The sequence below is a fragment of the Bombus vosnesenskii genome, unplaced genomic scaffold (assembly GCF_011952255.1).
Source record: "Bombus vosnesenskii isolate JDL3184/JDL3185 unplaced genomic scaffold, Bvos_JDL3184-5_v1.1 scf7180000016274, whole genome shotgun sequence".
NCBI classification, from domain to species: domain Eukaryota; kingdom Metazoa; phylum Arthropoda; class Insecta; order Hymenoptera; family Apidae; genus Bombus; species Bombus vosnesenskii.
Genome location: NW_022884343.1, coordinates 371,107 through 391,189, shown reverse-complemented (window position 1 = coordinate 391,189; position 20,083 = coordinate 371,107). Strand labels below are relative to the sequence as shown.

At 40.9% G+C, this 20,083-nt stretch overlaps 1 protein-coding gene across 2 annotated transcripts in view; it reads right to left on the bottom strand.

Moving 5' to 3' along the window:
* The window catches only part of LOC117242530 (basement membrane-specific heparan sulfate proteoglycan core protein-like), a 187,992-nt gene that overhangs the window by 117,987 nt on the left and 49,922 nt on the right, over positions 1 to 20,083 (bottom strand). The window lies entirely within an intron of this gene.

The window sequence follows — 20,083 nt, the reverse complement described above, 5'->3', positions numbered from 1 at the left end:
TACGTAATCCAACTTTCTCAAACTCCGACAATCACATTTCAAACGTCTTTGGAAACGCTTCCAGTGACTTTTCTATAGAAACAACGCTAGGTAAATAGAACACTAGGCGGCGCATGGGCTTTGCACTCTAAGCTAGTTGTATACTCGAGAGTCTACCTCTTAGGGAATCTCGGAAGATCATAAAAAATTCTTCCGACGAGGCTGTCGAATTAACAAATTCACATTGCGCTAGAACTCCGTTTACGCAGCAAGGAAACTTTGCCCAGTGCTCGATTACATCGATGACATTTGTGCGAACGCGAACGCCTGTTACATGAACAGGAAAGTTTGCAAAGTTTCTAAGTTTGAAAAATTGTATTTAATATTAAGCTAATTGATCGCTAATATTGACCAATTAATTGCGTTTGACGAGTATACACGTCGTCGTTCGTATTTGATCAGGCACTCGGTGACCTAACCCGATTTCTACAACTAAATTCCGCGTGTTACGATCGTTCGCGCTAGGAAAGCGCGTCAGCGAGAGGCGAAAATTCTCGCTACGATTCGGTTAATCGACGCCGCGAAATAGTCGTTCCCCTGTTTCGGTTGAGATAACAGAGGTGGTTCGATGAATGTAACACTGTATAGTAAGTTATAAATCACCGTTTATTCCAACAACTTGTAAAGAAGATAGTTACGCTGGTGCGTATGTATAAGATGAGCGAGTGACTGATCCACGGGTGTAAACCCGGTCGAAGGATGTTGACTGTTCGAAGGATGGAAAATCGGTTGTCTTCGGAGACGATGCTGTGGCGGAGGAAAGCTAAGGATTAGGTGTGTCTAGCGCACGGGACCATCGGATTTGTTGCTGACGATTTTGGCTAAGAGAGCGAGGGAAATAGGCTTCGTTGTTAATTGGTTAAACGAAGGTTGGTGGACTAGGAAGGGTCTTAGCCGCCCTCGAGAGGAAGTGGTTAGTAGGAGGAAAATTGCATCGTACGTTAGGAAAACTAACTTTCCCTTGTCAAGCCGTAGTAGACAATGGTCTTTAGAAACGATTCGGAAAACGGATGCTTGTTGGGTCTGAAGGACCTTAGCTAGCAAATTATTGGGATTTATGACGGGTCCTTAAGAATATCGAGGGTACGCAGCGAGGATGAGCGGACATCTAGTTCCCGTCTGGCCCGCGATGTGTGGCCTGGTCTAGGTTGAGTGTACACCGCAGTTAACTGGTTGATAAAGCGAATTCTGAACGAAGAGATCCGTTTGCTACGAGACGACGTGGCGGATCTCAATGTTGCAAAGATTCAAGAACTGTACGCTATTGTATACATCTAATATACATGCGGTTGGCTGGTTGAAAGGGAAGAAGCGTTACAAACGAGGAAACCGCAGCAGCCAATGTACATAACGAGTGAGATTCGTCGAGTGTGCTCGAGTATCGCGCAGTGAACTCACGTGCGACTCATAAAGAACCAATTCTCACCTAAACACGCGATATAAATTCAGGATCAGCCGCCCATTCCACCGGCCGTGATTCGCTGGCCAGGGTTCGACGTCGCGGGTCAACGACGTCTCCTCCCTGTTCGACGAACAACACGCGCACGTATACACACAGAAAGGAAGAAGAGAAAGAGAGCGACAGAGAGTCCAAGCAGCGAGCATCGCCTGGCCGAGATAAAGTATCGTTACGCGAGAAAACGACTGACGAAGCTTATGCAACCGGTGTACCCCTGTCGATATTATGCTACGACGCGAATAACAAACCAGACGTTTGCTCGCCGATCTATACGTGACGAGTGGAGCGTTTGCTCCGACGAATACAGGATTCCCCTCTATCGAGTAGTTATGGAACATCCGTCGCGTTTTTCACCACCTAGTTTTCAGCGATCCTCCGCTCCCTTTCCCGGAGATCCACGGATCCAAGAAACTTGAGATGGAAAATTACGACGAATCAGACCATTCTTGGACGTATAGGACAGGAATTTGGGGATTTTGTTCACAACCAATTGCGGAATGAAAGGCTACAATTGCTTGGATAATGTTAGTTTACATTTTGGCTGTGTCTTATGCAACCAGAGCAGGTACAGTCTTTTCCATTTTCTTCATAAGTAATTGCAAAATGAGAAAAGACTACAATTGTTTGAATGATATTAATGTATCTTTTGGCTGTGCCTTATGAAACCAGAATAGGCTCAGTCTTTTCAATTTTTTTCTTAACTAAATAGTTGCTAAATGGAAGGCTACAATTGTTTGGATGATGTTAGTTTACCTTTTGGTTGTATCTTATGCAACCAGAACAGGTACAGTCTTTTCAATTTTCTTCATAAGTAATTGCAAAATAAAAAAAGGCTACAATTGTTTGGATGATGTTAGTTTACCTTTTGGCTGTGCCTTATGGAAACAAAATAGGCTCAGTCTTTTCAATTTTTTTCATAACTAAATAGTTGCTAAATGGAAGGCTACAATTGTTTGGATGATGTTAGTGTACTTTTTGACTGTGCCTTATGCAACCAGAACAGGCTCAGTCTTTTCAATTTTCTTCAGAACTAGAAGGCAAAATGGAAGGATAAAATTGCTTGGATGATGTTAGTTTACCTTTTGGTTGTATCTTATGCAACCAGAACAGGTACAGTCTTTTCAATTTTCTTCATAAGTAATTACAGAATGAAAAAAGGCTACAATTGTTTGGATGATGTTAGTGTACCTTTTTGCTGTGTCTTATGAAACCAGAACAGGCCCAGTCTGTTCAAGTTTCTTCAAAACTAGTTGCAAAATGGAAGGATAAAATTGCTTGGATGATATTAGTTTACCTTTTGGTTGTATCTTATGCAACCAGAACAGGTACAGTCTTTTCAATTTTCTTCATAACTAAATAGTTGCTAAATGGAAGGCTACAATTGTTTGGATAATGTTAGTGTAGCTTTTTGCTGTGTCTTATGAAATCAGAACAGGCCCAGTCTGTTCAATTTTCTTCAGAAATAGAAGGCAAAATGGAAGGATAAAATTGCTTGGATGATATTAGTGTACCTTCTGGCTGTGCCTTATGGAACAGTTTAGGAATATTGTTCACAGGTAATTGCAAAACTGGAATTGATATATAATTAACATATATAATAATATATCACATATAACGACATGTACAATAATTAAGAAATGGCTAAAGGCTAAAATTATTTCAATGACATTAATGTACGTGTTAACTCTGCATTACAATCTTTCTTTTTTTGTTAATTAACAAAATTTAAGGAAGTTAAATGAACACGACGAAATGCTATAAAATGGCCAAGTTAAGATAAGTTAGACAAAACAATTCATTCGCAATTTCTTTTTTAATCAAATTACGTTACTAGATTCTATTTTTTGATGGTTACGAGGAGAAATTCTAAGGATTTCATTCCTCTTCCATCCAGTTCCCGCTAATTTTAATAATTAATTCTTCTCCCATCTAGTTCCTACGATCTTACGGAGTTTAAAGAAACTGAATATTTATAACGCTATTCTAAACTATAGTACTCTTTCTAAATCATGAAAAATACTTTCTCCCTTTCCGATTCGCGTAATTACTTTTTATGCTCCGTACCATGGCGCTACGATATGCACATTATTTATTTCCTGTCTACTCGTTAATTAAACTCACCGTATCATTATGACGCGAAAATGCGTTTTTTTTCGTGGCGGCGGAATCAGTGGCAAATGGCATGATCCAACAGAAGCCGACCATCTGGCGGATCTTGCTAATCGCGACTAATACCTCAGAGTGTCGCGTTTCGTTGCGAACGCAGCTATGAGATGCGCTTGGTCACGTGACCGGAAGCGTCCATATAACTTCCTGTCTGTACGCTGCTAAATTCGTTTCGAATTTCTTTTAACCAGCACGGTATAATCGTATCACCATAATATTATAACGATAACTAAAATCGTTTAATAACATGCAATTACTTATTTGTTTTGTAAAATGGCGAACAATCATTAATAATCTGAAAGAAATCGCACGAAGTTAGAAGTCGAAGGACTCGACTTCCGCGTGCACACGTTGCGCGTGCGAGTGGGGGTCGACGTAACGTTGCGTAACTGGAAACAGAGAGCTCACGGAGGATAATGACACGAGCCGACGCTCGTTAATCCTCCAGCTAAAATTAGTTGCGACGTATTCTTTGCTTGCAACCGATATGCGTGAACGTACGATGATAACGAAACTTGAACACAAGCAAACACATTCCGACGCTACGTAAACGACGCGAATAATTCATTTCCTACTCTAACACCTTGTGCATTCTAATTCTGATACAGGCTATTCCGAATACTCGAATATAATCTATTTCTCTTTTAATAACTCCAATAAATATGGACAATTTTGGAAATATAATATCGACGTTAATATTTGGCTTGCGATAAGAATCTCTTACCGTCTCTCCGGCCGTCAGCACCAAGTCATCGTGCTATGTTTGCAGAATCTAGAAACCAAATCTGCGTCTATAGACGTAGACGGCTGTATCTCTGATCAACCTCGATCGACCAATTCTTAGATCGCTTTTCTTTTCTTCACGTTCCTGCTTCTTCCTATTTTTTTTTCTTTTATATACACAGCAAACGTAATATCTGAGAATCGCAGTTTTCTCCGCGATAAAAGTACAAATTTCGCAGGCAAAATGTTAAAGAAATTTCTCTTGAACCGTCGTACGGGAAGACGAGCGTCCGTCTCGATCCGCGATAACGCGCCACGCTACCTGCAACCCGACCAACACGACCGCTGGACCTGGTTGCTGTATCTCGTTGCAAATCCACTCAGTGACCCCTATCAATGGCGAAACTTCTGCACGAGGGGAGCTGAAAGGCCTACTTCTGGCAGCTGCAGGAACAGCAGCAAGAGGCCGTGTAACTTCTCTCCACCAGCTCGTTCACGGAATTCTCCGTTTCGCTCGAAAAACCCCGAATAAACTAGCGCGTTCCGACGTTTCTTCGCTTAACTCTCAACGTGTCGCGGGATCTCGTCGTTCTCGTTTATTTCGGATGATTTGCTGGCTCGTCGAGCCACACGCGGGTCGATCTAATCTCCGATCAAGGTCTGACCTTGAACCACCTTGTCGCAAACATACACACACGTTGTATATTCATATTTTTATGAACGTAATTAAAAAACAAAAAGAACAATCCGTTCGCAAGTATCGACCAACAGCCAAACGTGCGAACGACGAGTACCTGGATCGGGACTTGGAAATTGTACGTTTCAAGCATAAGACTGCCCTTCCTCTTATCTAAAATTCTTATAATAATCGTATCGTTGGAAATGAAAAGGACGAATGCGAATGGAAGAAGAAACGACGAATTCTGAAATCGAAGATTACCAGTCTCCGGTTTGCCGCAAGATCGATCGTAGATATTAAAAAAGAGAAATAAAAAGGAGGCGGACGTGTATGAAGCAAGGGGCGAAAAATCGCAAAAAAAGTAAGTGAGGTCGATTAAAGCTCGTTTCCATGAGCGAAGAGGACAAAGAATTAGAAAGAAGCGAGAGAGGGTGGTATAGGTTAGAGACAAAACTTTGTTATTCCGGGCAAGTTTTACACGGGATTCCCCGGCTAAGTCCACTCTATGATCCTTTCACGACAACTACGTGCTCATACTTCGACAAAACACCGGGCCCCTCGCGCTGTCCGAAATCCTTAAAATGCATGGGAAATACGTGTCGGCGCAGCTTAAGTGGCCAACGGGAAATTCGTCCTCGGAACTTCGACTATGGGGACGAAGTTGCGGCAAACATCGAGCCTCTTGGTCTACCGTCGACCCCCTCGCTCAATTTTCTTCCGCTCACACTCCCTTGTCGTTTGATTAGGTGACACGAACCACGTACAAACCCAACTGGTACAGGCTTTGTAACGATCAATCGTTTGACATTTTTATAAACTCTGCTCGCTTCTTCGCGTATTTGCACGTTGCCGACGATTTATCGGAATATAAACTTCAACCTAATCGCCGCACATTTTTTTTTTTTTTTTTAGAAAATACGTCAAATCGAATGAAATGAGAAAGCTCGACTCACACGTATCCCGTTGCTCCGCGTCTAAAATATCGGAAACTTCGGTTCGCGTTACTCGTCGATAATATACGAAAAGTCGTGGTATTTATTTTATCGAGTGAATTTCTAACGTGAAAATTACGCTCGAAACTAGCCGATATCAAACGTTATCGCTAGATTATGGATATTTGTGCACTTATGGGGGATTTAAGGACGCAAAAATGTACAGAGCGCGTGTGATGATAAGAAAATGTAAATAAAATATAAATAGAACGTAATTGAGCAGACAAATAAGATACCTGAAATAGAACAGGTGCGACGAACTTTTATTGGGTTGGCAACTAAGTGGTTGCCGATTTTGTCAATACCACCTAATTTTTTTTTATTTATTTATTTATTTACATTTTACAATTTGTCCAGTAGGACATTTGGTAAAATATTATAGCTTAGTGATATAGCAATATAGCATGTGGATGGCTACCCCCAGTGGGATACCATCTTCGAATGATACCACCTAATGACAAAATCCGCAACCACTTAGTTGCCAACCCAATATTTAACTTCCATTCTTTTACCCCTTTTGCATGCAAGCGCGGATTTTTATTTCAATCGTTAAGTATTCTTCAGATGTGAGAGATCACGTTCGACCCGTTTGTCAGCATCTCGCCTATATCAGTTTATTGTATCGACCATTTTAAACAATTCCACGAGAAATAATATGATTCAATTTCTTATTCTTTCTAAAATAAATAATTTCTTCTTTTTTCCTTTGTTATAAAGAACGTAAGATGCGATGTTCGCGAAGCAACATTGTCTGCCAATCGTTTTGAACAGTAAATTTTCGATAAACTCCATGAAGAATTCGGATGTCGTTCCATGTCATGGTCATAGGGACCAGTCCTCTTAAGTAGGGCCATGATTAATGGGTTAATGATATTCGGCAATATGAGGATTTGAAATTCTACAAACTACTGTAGGTGTTCGAAATTAATCTTAAAGTTAAGATAAATAATCTGTGGAAGGCACGATGTTTATGTTTGTCCAAGTGATCACCACTTCTAAGAAAACTCTACATCTGGCCTTTTTACTTTTCTCAAGCACTGAAGACAGCGTGTAGACAAAAGACTGCGACGAAGACAGACCATAAACAGTAGACAGCTTGACGTTGACTTCGGTGTTTTCAGTTATTGGGTAACACGGCTAGCGTGCGGATCTGGACCAGCTCAAATTGTATTCTTACTTGTAATTACGCTTCTATTTAAATATATTTCCTACCTTACAATTTTTTTTTTCTTTTTTTTATTTATTTGTTGAAATTACAATCAATTCTCGCGTTGAGAATTTTCAGTAATTTTTCTGGCGTGGCGCAGTGACATGGCTGTTTATTTACAATAAGTTAATACTATTATTGATAGGTATAATTTATAAGTATTATAAGTAAGTGCATATGCTTAGTTTGGATAATTAAATGAATCTGACGTTTAGATCTAGCGGGTAGTGCCTCTTCAGCCTGCGAGTCTGGTCCGTCGTATCGAGTAGTCCAGTGATTAGGGGGTTTCGGTGTTTGTTGATTCTTTTGCTGTATCTGTTGCTATATTTTGCTATTTCCTCTTTGACGGTGGGTATCTTGAGGTCGCGGTGTATTGTTTCATTGGTTACATACCAAGGTGCGTCAATTAGGGATCTTAGCGTTTTCGATTGAAAGCGTTGGAGTATTTCAATGTTGGAGTTACTTGCTGTTCCCCATAGTTGGATTCCGTAGGTCCAGACTACCTTACAATTTAACCACGAGTTTTCTCTGTTTACACATCGAATAAGCTCAACGATGTTGGAATAATATCAGGTGATATTTATTAAACGAAATTACAGAACAGTGGAGTGATATGGTATAATTGACAAAGTGCGCAGGTAAAGAATTTATGGATTGTCGACAGTTGGCCAGTTACTCTCAGACTGACTGTACGTAGTGACCCATGGTGACCCATGGTGACCACTAGCTGTTGTCGAATATAACGAAGAAAAGTGTGGTATAGATTATTCCGACCAAATGGTTTCTCATGCCACCAAAATTAAAAAAGGAATCAAATGGTACAGAAGAAAGCTTCGCATTCGATTCTTTCTGGGAATTTCTATTATAAACGCTTTGACGGTTTACAAAATTGCAACGAGAAAAAATATAAATATTAGAATATTTAGACAATTATTAGTTGCAAAATTATCAGGGTGAAATACAAAAAAATCCTTGTCTTCGACGGAGTCAGCGTAATATCGCCGTTCGGAAAAATGATTCCGGAAGAAGCAATAGACGCGCATGCAAACTACGTTACGCGAATAAAAGACGTCGAATGGACCGAACAAAGGCACGAAAGAATTTGAAGAAAACAACGACTTATTGTTCAAATTGTCCCGACCAATCTCAGCTGCGTATAGAATGCTTTAAAGTTTCACATTCTAAATCATTTTTTTAACAAACCATTTTCGTATTTTTATTTTATAACAATTCAACTATTGTTACAATTAATTATTAATTAACAATTTATTATTATGGAATATCTTTTCAAATACCTACGACGATCCTTCGCAAGTAGACGAATAAGTCAACGTGGCAGTCAACGTGTTAAAAGTTTTTGAACCCCGCTCTCTATACAGTAGTGAGTATGGCCTGTATAGGTGTCTGTATAAGACTATTTGTGTCTATGTGCGTAATATCGTTGTATTCCAACAGTAGGTATACTAATCGAATCATATTCTAAATCTTCATGCACGATTCAATTCGTTCATTTATCTGTAGCAGATAATTCACCTAAGCGGTCTATCGTGTCAAACTTCGATTCGATTATCGTATAACGATACGAATGATCAACGGATGCAAAGTGATCGAGGGCGAAACGGGAGTGTTCAAATATTTACACGAAAGTGTCCATTACAGTCGAAGAGCGATTCTGAGAATGTACCAAGGGAAGATCCCACTGTACCGTGGCATGTGTCACGTAAAATCACAAGTCGCAACTCGGATGATATAAAAACAAGAAGGTTGAGCCGAAACGCAACTATCAACTTCCTTTTTATTACACTTCATTATGCATTTAACAGTCACAATTGAGTGTACACTGCATTAACGCGTATAAATTTGTTGCTTTACTCTAACAACTTTCAATAAATTAGGCGACTGATCTAAGGCTGGAAGAAACCCGGTAAAGAGATGTTAACTGTTCGAGAGATGAAAAATCAGTAAAGTTTAGTGACGATGTCGTGGCGAAGGAAAGCTAAACGATGGGTGGGTCTAAGGACACGAAAAAAGTTGATTTCTTAAGGACAAGTTTTCGTTAGGAGAGTGAGGGAAATAGACTTCGCTGTCAATTGGCAAATTTTCTAGGTTGGTGGGTGAAGAAGGTGCTAACGGAAGATATCGAACGCGAGGAAAACTAATTTTCCCGTATCTTCCCGTAGTAGACAAAAATATAAAGAATACTCGAAATAAAAGACATGGTTTGGTCCGAAGGACCTTAGTCATGAAAATGCCAAAATTAATGGTGGGTCCTTAAGAATATCGAGGGTACGCAGCAAGGATGCGTAGACATCTGGTTGCCATTTTGCCCTCGGTGTGCGGCCTGGTTTCTCATGTGGATCGAGATGTGATTGATATTACACACGCGTCGATAGTGTGTTGGCAACTAAGTGATTGCGGATTTTGTCCATATCACCTGATGACAAGATCGGCAATCACTTAGTTGCCATGTGAATCGTGCGAGGACTTTTGACATTTCCACTGACTCAGACCTCTTAACAGTACATATAGGTAGAAAAATCTTTTCACCAGACATTAATAATAGGAAGCTTTGTTCTCTAGAAAATCGTGTCTCTGTAAGGATTACAATATATCACAATTAAATCCGTTTCAAATCTATCGTAGGCATGTTTCGAGCTCCATTGTCCAATAACAATGTGAATGTGACAATTTCAACAGCTTCGTTGCAAAGAAACCTCGAGGACAAAACGAGAAGATAAAAGATAACGAAGCCTTTTCTTCTAACACAAAACGTTCAACCACTGTTGTGTTACATAATGGATCCATCGATGACCTGGATCCATCGATGATCTGGACCCCTGAAAGTGGATGACACCGCTAATAAACGTCATATACTTCATCTTTCCTTGCCACAGTGTCGCGCTTCTCGCAAACTGTCTTTCGATATTCTCACAACGATACGCGAATTATTAATTTTAATCTTTCATTCCTGTCAACCGAGAGTCAACAACTTACCGAAGAACAACGAACGTGAGAAGATCAATTTTTTCGTATTTTCGTATTTTAACGTTGCTCTCGTTGTAACGAACAGAAACGACTCGACTATCATCAGCCAGTCGCGTATGAATCGCCAACTCAGCCACGGTTAGAGCCACTAAATTCGGTGCTCGCGAACGTTTGACAAAACTGTGAGATTCCAAGGTAAAACGTTGGCGAGACGCGGAGGGAAAGAAGGTGGATCAACGAGCCTCGAGAAAGGGAGGAGGAGAACAAGTAAACGAGGTCGTTAAACCTGGTGCAAAAATGAGTCCGACCGATGACTCACACAGTTGGAGAACTGGTCCTGAAAAAAATAAGCAAGCGCGTCTGCATATCGTTAAGCCGGTCCCGTGCAGTTTGCACACACGTGTTGATTGCATAATGCGAGTGAGAACCTCGCCTCGAGCTTGACCAGACTCGCAGAATCGCCTTCGCGAAACCAAACTCTCGTCTTCGCGTGAAAATAGATGGCAAAGTATCGATTCTCTGCCTCTGCTGCTTCTTCTCGTCTTATATAGATGCCACGAGAGATAATTGGCGTTAAACGAGCGATTAGGCGAAACGATCTTAGCTATTTTTATCAGGATACAAAGATCAGAGGACGACACACGTGCGTTCCGTACAAGTTTTGGTTACTAAAGGTGCGTCGTAATTAATTATCTTGGGAATTCAATAGCTTCTCCGCGTGTTTCAAACGTCGGAGTACTCTTTCAAGTAGAATCATTTTGGCTGTTTGCTAAACGAAAGCTGAATTGGATTCTAGAGCCTCTGGATTCTGAATAATTCGACGAAAGATACTCGGCTGCCAAATTTCCCAACGACGAATAATTGAATACTGAACTATTCTTATGCCTAAGGATCCTGTATCTTAAGTTTCTGGACCGTAGATCGTGGAATTCAAAATCCTTCCACTGGGAAAATTTTCCAATCGTAATCCCTGGGATCCTTAGATCCTGGATTTTCGCAATCCGAATGATTGGGCCCTAAAATTCGTGGATCTGACATCTTTCAGTCTCTTTGTCTTGGACTCTGAACTCTTGAATCCTGCACAGACGAATCTCTAAATTTTGCTGAAACTTCAAGTTTTGGATGCTGAACACTTGCAATCCAAATTTTCAATTTCGAATCTTCGACTCTTGAATCGTAGTCTCTTTGGTCTTGATCTATTGACTCCTCATCCCTGAGCCCTAATACACTTCGTATCCTAAATTGTAAAACCTTACATCTCTCAACCCTAAATCGTTGCACCTTGCACTCAAAGTTCTTCGATTGCAAAATTTTCCTCAAATCCAAGATCCTAAGGTCCCAGACTTCAGAGCTTGAGAAACGTGCTTTCCAAATACGCATCGTCCTACCTCTTGACTCGTGATCGATCATCGCACCACCTACTCAGGCTCATGACTAGCTGTCTAAACACTGGAACAACTGGCGCCAGACTGGAATCCTCGGTGATGATCAGGATCAATCTGTTCCTTCGCAGCGAGGCTGCTTCAAAGGTCAAGATCCGGCACGTATGGAGGCCGAGAGCGAGAAATCCCCCAATTTGAGAGACTTCCAGGGGCTTCGACTTAACGAAAATATACGCGCTGGCGAGCTAGATGGCGTTATGGGTGGAGAACAGCATCTCCGAGGGAAGAATCTGGCGAGACTGGCCGATCGTCTTTTGTCTTAAGCCGCTCTATATTAATGTGAAGAACATGCCATGTCGAACCATGCTACGATAGCTGGACGACTAGACGTGGAAAAGAGGGCTGTCAGCGCCCGGAATACTAAACAGTGGCGAACTATGTGCTGCATAGGTGGCGCTAGTCTCGCGCGACCGAGCCTTTGCATTTTAACTGCCTCTCTACTCCAGCAAATCCTTCGGGCAAGGCTTTGCCAAGTATAGCAACTTTCGACAGTTCCCCTGTACGCACGTTTGTTGCGAAAGAGCCGGAAAATTATGAGCTCGTGAAGACCTGTGGAGTCAGGTGTTCGAGTTAGAAACGTCTGCCAAAGTACGTTCACTGGGTTCTTCTTGATCTGTCGGATGAGAGTGATCGGAGAACAGTACAAGTAGAATAGTACTTCATAAACGATATTTAGAAACTTGTCACGCCTCGTATCACTCGCGAGGCGTGGTACAAATTGGAACTGTAAGAAAACGCGAAGCTTCCAAAGTTCCGGACTATATCATGGAACTTAGGAAGAAAAAGCTACTCGAGAGTGTCATAAATTAAGCTTCTCTGGGTACCGCGCGTGGATTATATCACGGATTATTTATACGATATTTTCTCAGCGTACGAAACCAGCGTTTTGTAATTTTACATGCCTGCAAGCTGAATCGCTAGATTTTAGACGTCGTAGATAGATCAAATTATCGAATGGAGGATTTTGGGTCCAGTTTGGGCGCAGATATAATCGAGACGTGCAGCAAAGAAACACAACGACTAAACAGAACTTTGATTATAGATACAAGATAATCAATGTATAGTTAAGATAAACGTTTGCAGCTTCGTTATAAATTTCTTCAAACACTATCGGGATAGCGGATACTCTCTCGTTCCTTTTCTCTTAAAAGAAGATTCTATTATCGAAAGAGCAACGTCCATAACCGGCGCCAAATCTCAAGCTTTCGCTCACGGCTGGGCCAAAGTGTCACGTGTTGATTCCCAGGCCGTAAAACGGACGAAACGACGCGATGAGATCCAGAAGAAGCAGGATCATCTCATATGAACTTTCATATCTCAGCCCTTGTGCGCGAGGAGGGCAAATACTATGGGCAATCCCGTGAAAATGGTGAAATTGCGGAAATCACGAGGCTTCGACTTCCCGACAGAAACGTTCCGGCCCTCGGGCTGCGATCTGCCACTCACGCGTCCAAACGGCTGAAACTGAACGTCCTGTGCCGGTGGAGAAAAAAATCGAAAAAATGCCTGTCAATGTGAAATTTCAACCGGACTTACTTCTTTCAATGAGTCAGTCCATTTTCAACAAGATAACCAGCAGTTGCAGACTGAACGTTGGATTAATTTTAGCAAGAAGCCGATGCGATTCTCGCCAAAGTTTGGCCCAAGCTGCTCTGTCAGCAACTTTTTTATCAATTATTCTCAACGCCGTACGAAAATAGCTGAGATGTTTCGATATTTCTAACAATGAATGGTGGACGGTTTTCAACGAGAAGCTTTCAATTAATAATCTTCGATCGTAGAACTGTCCAAGTGAATGAGATAAAGTGCTGAATGCTATAAATCGTGTCACGAGGTTTAGTTCAATCCTTTCAAAGACTCAAGATAGCTCAATTATGTGACTAGAAAAATACACCCAGCATTTCTATACCTGAGACCCACGAGCCTTCTTTTCGCGAAACTCGTAAATTTCCTACGATGCGATATTTAATTAGACTTTTACGTACAGTATACGGCACAAGCCTATCGTTTACATCTCTTTCATGTCGCTTTTATATTCCATTCTCGGCTGGTATTAGCATCGTTGCTTCTGAAAATGTCGTACCGATCGATCAAATTATTCCTATGAACACGTCTATCATTTCGAATCAGCGGAATAGCAAGCCACTGAGAAAAGTAATTGAAGCTTTAAAGCGGCAGTTTTGACAGTGTCGCTCGATAATCTACCGCTTGAGAACACGCTCATCTTCATCATCGGCTAAAGATCTTGCGAGGAAGTTGGCCTGCCACTGACACCAAACAGAAGTCGATTCAGCGATCGACCAGGCTCTCTTAAAGAGCTACGTAGGTTTGTTTTTACAGCAAACAAGGGGGATCGTGTGCACGTCGTCTAAACAGGTCGCTTAACCACGGTTGCTCACCCTTCAGCCATCCTCTAGACTCAGCCACGACCCTTTTACCCATTTTCACCCCTCTGGGTGAAACCTGAGGCGGTTCGACAAATTACGAGACTCACTTAGCGCCTCGTGTTGCCTGTCACCGCACTCTGAATCCAAATTCCTCGTCTTTTACAGCCTCTTTTTTCTAGTCCCTGTCGACTATTAGCAGACAATTAGGCTAGCAAGCTCGTTAACATATTCGTCGTCGGTGGTATTTCGACTCATTCGTCGTTCACACCAAGATCATTCCGTGTTGGTGCGTGCGTCGAAATTTGAAATTTAAATTATTCTTTTTCTCTTATTGAAAGAAGAATACGCGTGGAGTATCGCGCCATACGACAGGTGGTGTGTTTTGTAATCAATTTTTAAAGTTGTCTGCTATTTCTAACTTTCTCATCGTGTTCGTTGAAAGAATCCAAGCGAAACGTAAAAGTAAGAATAATGCAAAAATAAATTTTGTAATAGAACTTTATCATTTTCTGTATTTAATAGAAATCCATAATAAAATTGCTCATTGTTTACAGAGCTGCTGCACATCTTCGATTTTCATGATTCTTTTATTACACTGTCAGCTGTGTGATTCTGAACAATTTTTTCCCGTACGCGTAACCGACGCTCGATTACTCGCCCTTTGTTTCTGAGATATTAAAAAGAACTGCCGGTATCGTTACATTTACAGATTTCTACCTACAGTTGTACGTCTAATTCTTATCTTTTCTTCGTAATACGTATAGCTTTGAAAATCATTTTAATGATCGCCGTGAGGTGACTTTTTTTTTTTTTTTTGACTACTAAATTAAAAAAAAGTTGGTTTCTACAGCATATTAAAAGATCATTGAAGCGCAACATGACGTCAGCTTCCTGAATAATTAGCATAAAATGTCCTACTAAATTCAAGAAACAACATGTCGAGATTGAAAGATACTGCGAACTCTAGATAATCCAACAGCCAACAACATATTACGCGATTATGGTTATTATATACACGGGTCGTGCGATGTCACACTGCAAACGTGACGTAAATGGAAATTTTTGCGTCAGTGTCTTGAAATCGCAATACTGTCAGTTATTGGAACAAGAAGTTGAAGAATCGAACGGTTTTGCCGGCAGAAAGCGACAACGATGAGTAAACGAATTCAGTGGAATGGCTCATTAATTCTCGACAAGAGTGAAGGAATCACCTACGTGACACGCATGTTCACGTTCTTCACACTTTTCCCGTCTGTCAGCCGAGGAGACTCGTTCCTCGAGTTCATTGAGTCGTTCAGCCGACCGATCATCGATCTTCTTCGGACCTGCTGCTCAAAAACCATCAAATTCAACGGACAATTTTCTCTCGCCGCCAATATGTCACGCGTTGTTATCTCGTATTCAAATTACAATAAAAAACACAATTTATCTTTTTCCTATTTTCTCTCGAGCAACCTGGAGACCTTGGTGACTGCGCAGCGAGGCAAAGTTTGGAAACTTCCGAATCGAATAGATTCGTCGCGCCTAAGTAATCGAAAGAGCTTTGAATAATACGTAGAATCGAAACGAGGCTGGGAGGTACGTTTCTTGTTATTTTCTTGGAGCCTCGCAGACCTCCGTGACTCCTTCGGAAAGTAGAACTTTGGAAACTTGCAGCTAGGTAATCGAGAGTTGTTCCGAATAATAGCTGGAATCCAAATGACAAGCGAAAATACCATTTTTTTGCCATTTTCTTAAAACCTACCGTCTTCTCTAACCGAAAGAGGGGAATCTTGTCCACTGGAGGCTGGATAAATGTAAAAATCATCTCTACGTCAGCCAGTTCTCCCTGTTCAACCCTCTGAAAACATTGGTTCAAGTATCAAAGGGGGTCGGAGGAACCTGTATCGGCCATCGAGAAGGAAAACACGGAGGTTAAACGCCGGGGGATGATCCTGCTGCGATTTACATGAAACGTTTCGTTGTTAGAGTGGCCGAATCCGCCGGTGCAATTTATGATTCGCTCTTTTTCCTCTTTTGGGTGGAACACGCGTGACAAATAACAGAAGGGCGGCTATACGGGCTGATTTGGCGGACAGAGAAGGAAGAAGGTGTATTTGTTCGGCGAAGGCAAACAATTGGTCGACAGACCCATTTCCGTCGGATCGAAAATAGTCGAGAGCGGAAGCTTCCGCCACGCTGAGAAACACGACGATCCATCTTTCGATCGTCGGAACCGAGACACACACGCCATGGCACAGGACGCAGACGAGAGACCACGGGACGAAAAGAAATCTACGAAAAGATGAAGATCGTAGAGAAAAATTCGTAGAAACATCTCCGCATCCGGTGGTTGCTGAATAAATTTCCCGTTGCTCCGGCAGGCAGACAGCCTATTCGTTGACCAAATTAGGGCAATGCCGGACCGCGAATGGACGACTGTCCATATTTGGCGAACAACCGAAACCGTGCCAAATATTCGCATTCGAGGACACGTCGTTATCAAAACCAGGAAAAATTAGCTTCCCCTTTGAAACATCGTTAATAAGCTGACCAACGGCCCGTGAACCACATTCTTGCCGCAAGTTGAATTCCATTTGCCGGAAATCCCTCGGTTCCGCCACTCTTTTCATACGAAATCGCGCTTTTATTCCCTCAAAAGCTGAGGCAAATGAAAAAAACGAAAGGCGAAACAGGAAGAAAAGAAAGAAATAAAGGCAAAGGGAACGAGAAACGAGGCTGAAGTTTCGCCGAAACCCGATGGCAACGCTCAGAGACAACGCTCGCCAGTTCTCCGCATCGTAACACGCGCAATTACATCAGAAATATAATTATAATCGATTGCGCAACCGGCCATCCTTGTGTCAAATGCCAGTACACGCATTGAATCGTTGATTTCGACCTCTGATGACTTTGGTAACTGAATTTTCTCGTTGACTCGACGTATCAGACACGACTTGCCCAGCTTCCACCGTTCTGTAATTTTCACCAGGTCAACACGTGTCTATCGTTTCGATCGGCCAAACTGATCTTCGATCGGTATAGCGTACGTACGAGGATTAAATCGAGTACAATCGTGGAAATCGCGAGAGGTGTCACTTGTAATCGGATTTACTCCGCTTCTAAATGGTTATATTGTAACACGAGACAGCCAGAGGCTATATCAATCAACTGTATAAACAGGAGAAAAAAAAAAGAGATGTGAGTTTGTTATGTGACAATATTTGTTAACAAGCACAAGTAGAATGATAAAAAAACATAACGATGTTACAAATGTTTTTTTAAGATTTATCTAGAATTCGCGACTATTTCTAATCTGCACACGACAAATAAATTTATAGAAGTGAAACAATTATTCTGTTAAGAAGTTACACGCTAATCATGTGGTCAGGTAATAGAATATCTGTTAACAAGCACAGGTAGGATGATAGAAAGACGTGATGATTATGCAAATGCTTTTTAAGATTTGTCTAGAATTCACGACTATTTCTAATCTGCACACGACAAATAAATTTATAGAAGTGAAACAATTATTCTGTTAAGAAGTTACACGTTAATCATATGGTCAAGTAATGGAATTAAAAAATTGACAAATAGTGAAGTTGGCTTCCAAGAAACTCGTATATTACTCGGTATCTGTTATATTTCTTAGAAAAGTTGCAAAAGGTTAATTATTATCATATTTGGCTTACGTTTACTCGGAAACTATGTTAAAAAAAGGAACAGATTGCAGCGGTACATGTGTCTCAAAAGCCACTGACAAAACGTTCTATTAAAATGTCAGTGATTTAGATCTTGTGAGTTAGATTGATTTTCCTTAAGTTAGATCCGCAATATAGTCGGTTCGAGTCTATTGTAGTATAATTTTTCTCGACCTTGATTTTAATGTCGATTAACGCGTTGTCTTGATACTGTCATCGATAAACCACGTCACTAAATTTTTCAGTATAATAAAAGATTACCAACGATGCAAATAATTTGGAACAATTTTGGTTTCAATAGTAAGAAAGAAAAATTACGCAAATACAATTTAATATTTCGCAAAAATTAAACGTTATTTACGATAATGTATTTTCATCTGCTACGATTTCCGGGACAAAGTGTAAAAAAAAAGTTTGGATGGCGGTCAACGTGTTAAGGCCAATAACAACTATCAAACTGTCTTCCACGGTCAATTAACTTCAACCACGTTAAAAAAAAAAAAAAAAAGAAATATTAAAAGTTCAGCCGAAGCAATGAAAGGATCAAGTTAAAGTGTCAGTGATATGTTTGACTACTTTACCCGTTAAATTGTAAATTACTTCTACTATGTTAAGATAGAAATACGTATTTATCGCAGGCATTTTTTATTGCAGTTACTATGAATGGAAGTCATTAAATTCCACTTTATCATCACGGCTCGCCAAGCGCTAAGGAAAAGATATTAGAACCTCGTTCAAAGGTTAAGCTGTATTGTCACAACGTTCAGTAACGCTCGTAAATTAGGTTGCAGATTATTTTTATCCTGTACGGAATAAAAGTATTTATTACAATGATAAATGTACACATCGGACGCCACTTCGTCGATTTCGATGATTTTTTTTTGATATTTGGTAGGAGAGATCAATGGACAATTTTTTCCTATATATCTGGCATCTCGCGTAGTTTCTGACATATTCGCAAAAACCTGTTCACATCGCCACAACGAATTCTGCTTATGGTCGTACATCTGTGACGCAGCGTGTGCGTTCGTATTGGTTGTCGGTCGCCGGTCGCTTATCTTTTGTTTATAAACGCGTGTCGGACGAGCTTAAAGGCCCTGTGCACAACGTGCATGCGCGAGAGTGTAAGAAAGGTCTGCTATAACTTAGAAACGAATATCAACAATGTACTGTAATGTATCGTATTAAGGTTAGCCTTTTCAAATCCAGCCGCCGCCACGTCACGTTTCTTATAGTCACGTTGTGCACAGGACCTTTAAGCTCGACCGCCTGTCGTATATAAACAAAAGATAAGCGGCCACCGGCCGCCAACCAATAATACCGACGCTTACGTAACTATAAACGCACGACTATATAATCAGAATTCGCTGTAAAACGATACCGACAGTTTTTTGCGAGTATCTCGCAAACTAAGGCCTACCGCCAGTTACAAGAATATCAGCATATAGAAAAACGTTGTTCAGAATCATGGCCCGACGATATATTAAAAAATCATCGCGATCGGAGAGGTTCACCTGTACATTTAGTAAGAAAATTATTTTATATAAGAAATACAAAGAAGATTATTTAATAATTTGTATTAGAAATACGAAAAGACTATAAATATACGGAAAGTCTTTAATCGTGTTAAAATTAATATAAAATATGATATATATATATACATATATTTCAGCATAAAGAATTACAAGCAAATTATGAACTTAAGAATACTTGGACTTTACACGTGTCTGTCAGAACAATCGCGACCTCGGCAGGAATAGTCAAGATAAAAATTACTCTTACATAATTAACAAGATACTTATCGAAGTCTCTGCTTCGTTATACGATCAGTTCGTTCGACTTAAACGTCGAGGAGGCAGAATAAAAATTCTCCTTTTTCTACTCCGCCGACATCTTCACAAACCAAGCGTCGTTTCTCTTGTACAAGACACGTTAGCACCTCTTTCACAGCAGCGTGAAAGCCAAGTTAGACTATTGACAGTTTCGTTTGTTTAGCTCTAGCGACTTATTTTGTTACGCGTTAGGGCAGCAAGGGTGGTGAAATCGAATCGATCCTCTACCGGGTAATCTCGGTTCCGAAACGGTTTCGTAATCGCGAAGCTTCGAAGAAATCGTCATCACCCGATCTCGCCTGTAGAATGTCCATCGAGAAGCCGTGACGTAAACCGTACTTCAGGTTCGTTTAGGTTAGGACGGTAGCGCGGAAAACAATTTTAGGATCGGGTTTCTCAACTATTCAGGGACCACAGGAGGCAGTATGTGTATTCGATCGCCCCAAACGTTGACCTGATTGTGTCACGAACCGCGAGAATATATGCGCGTAT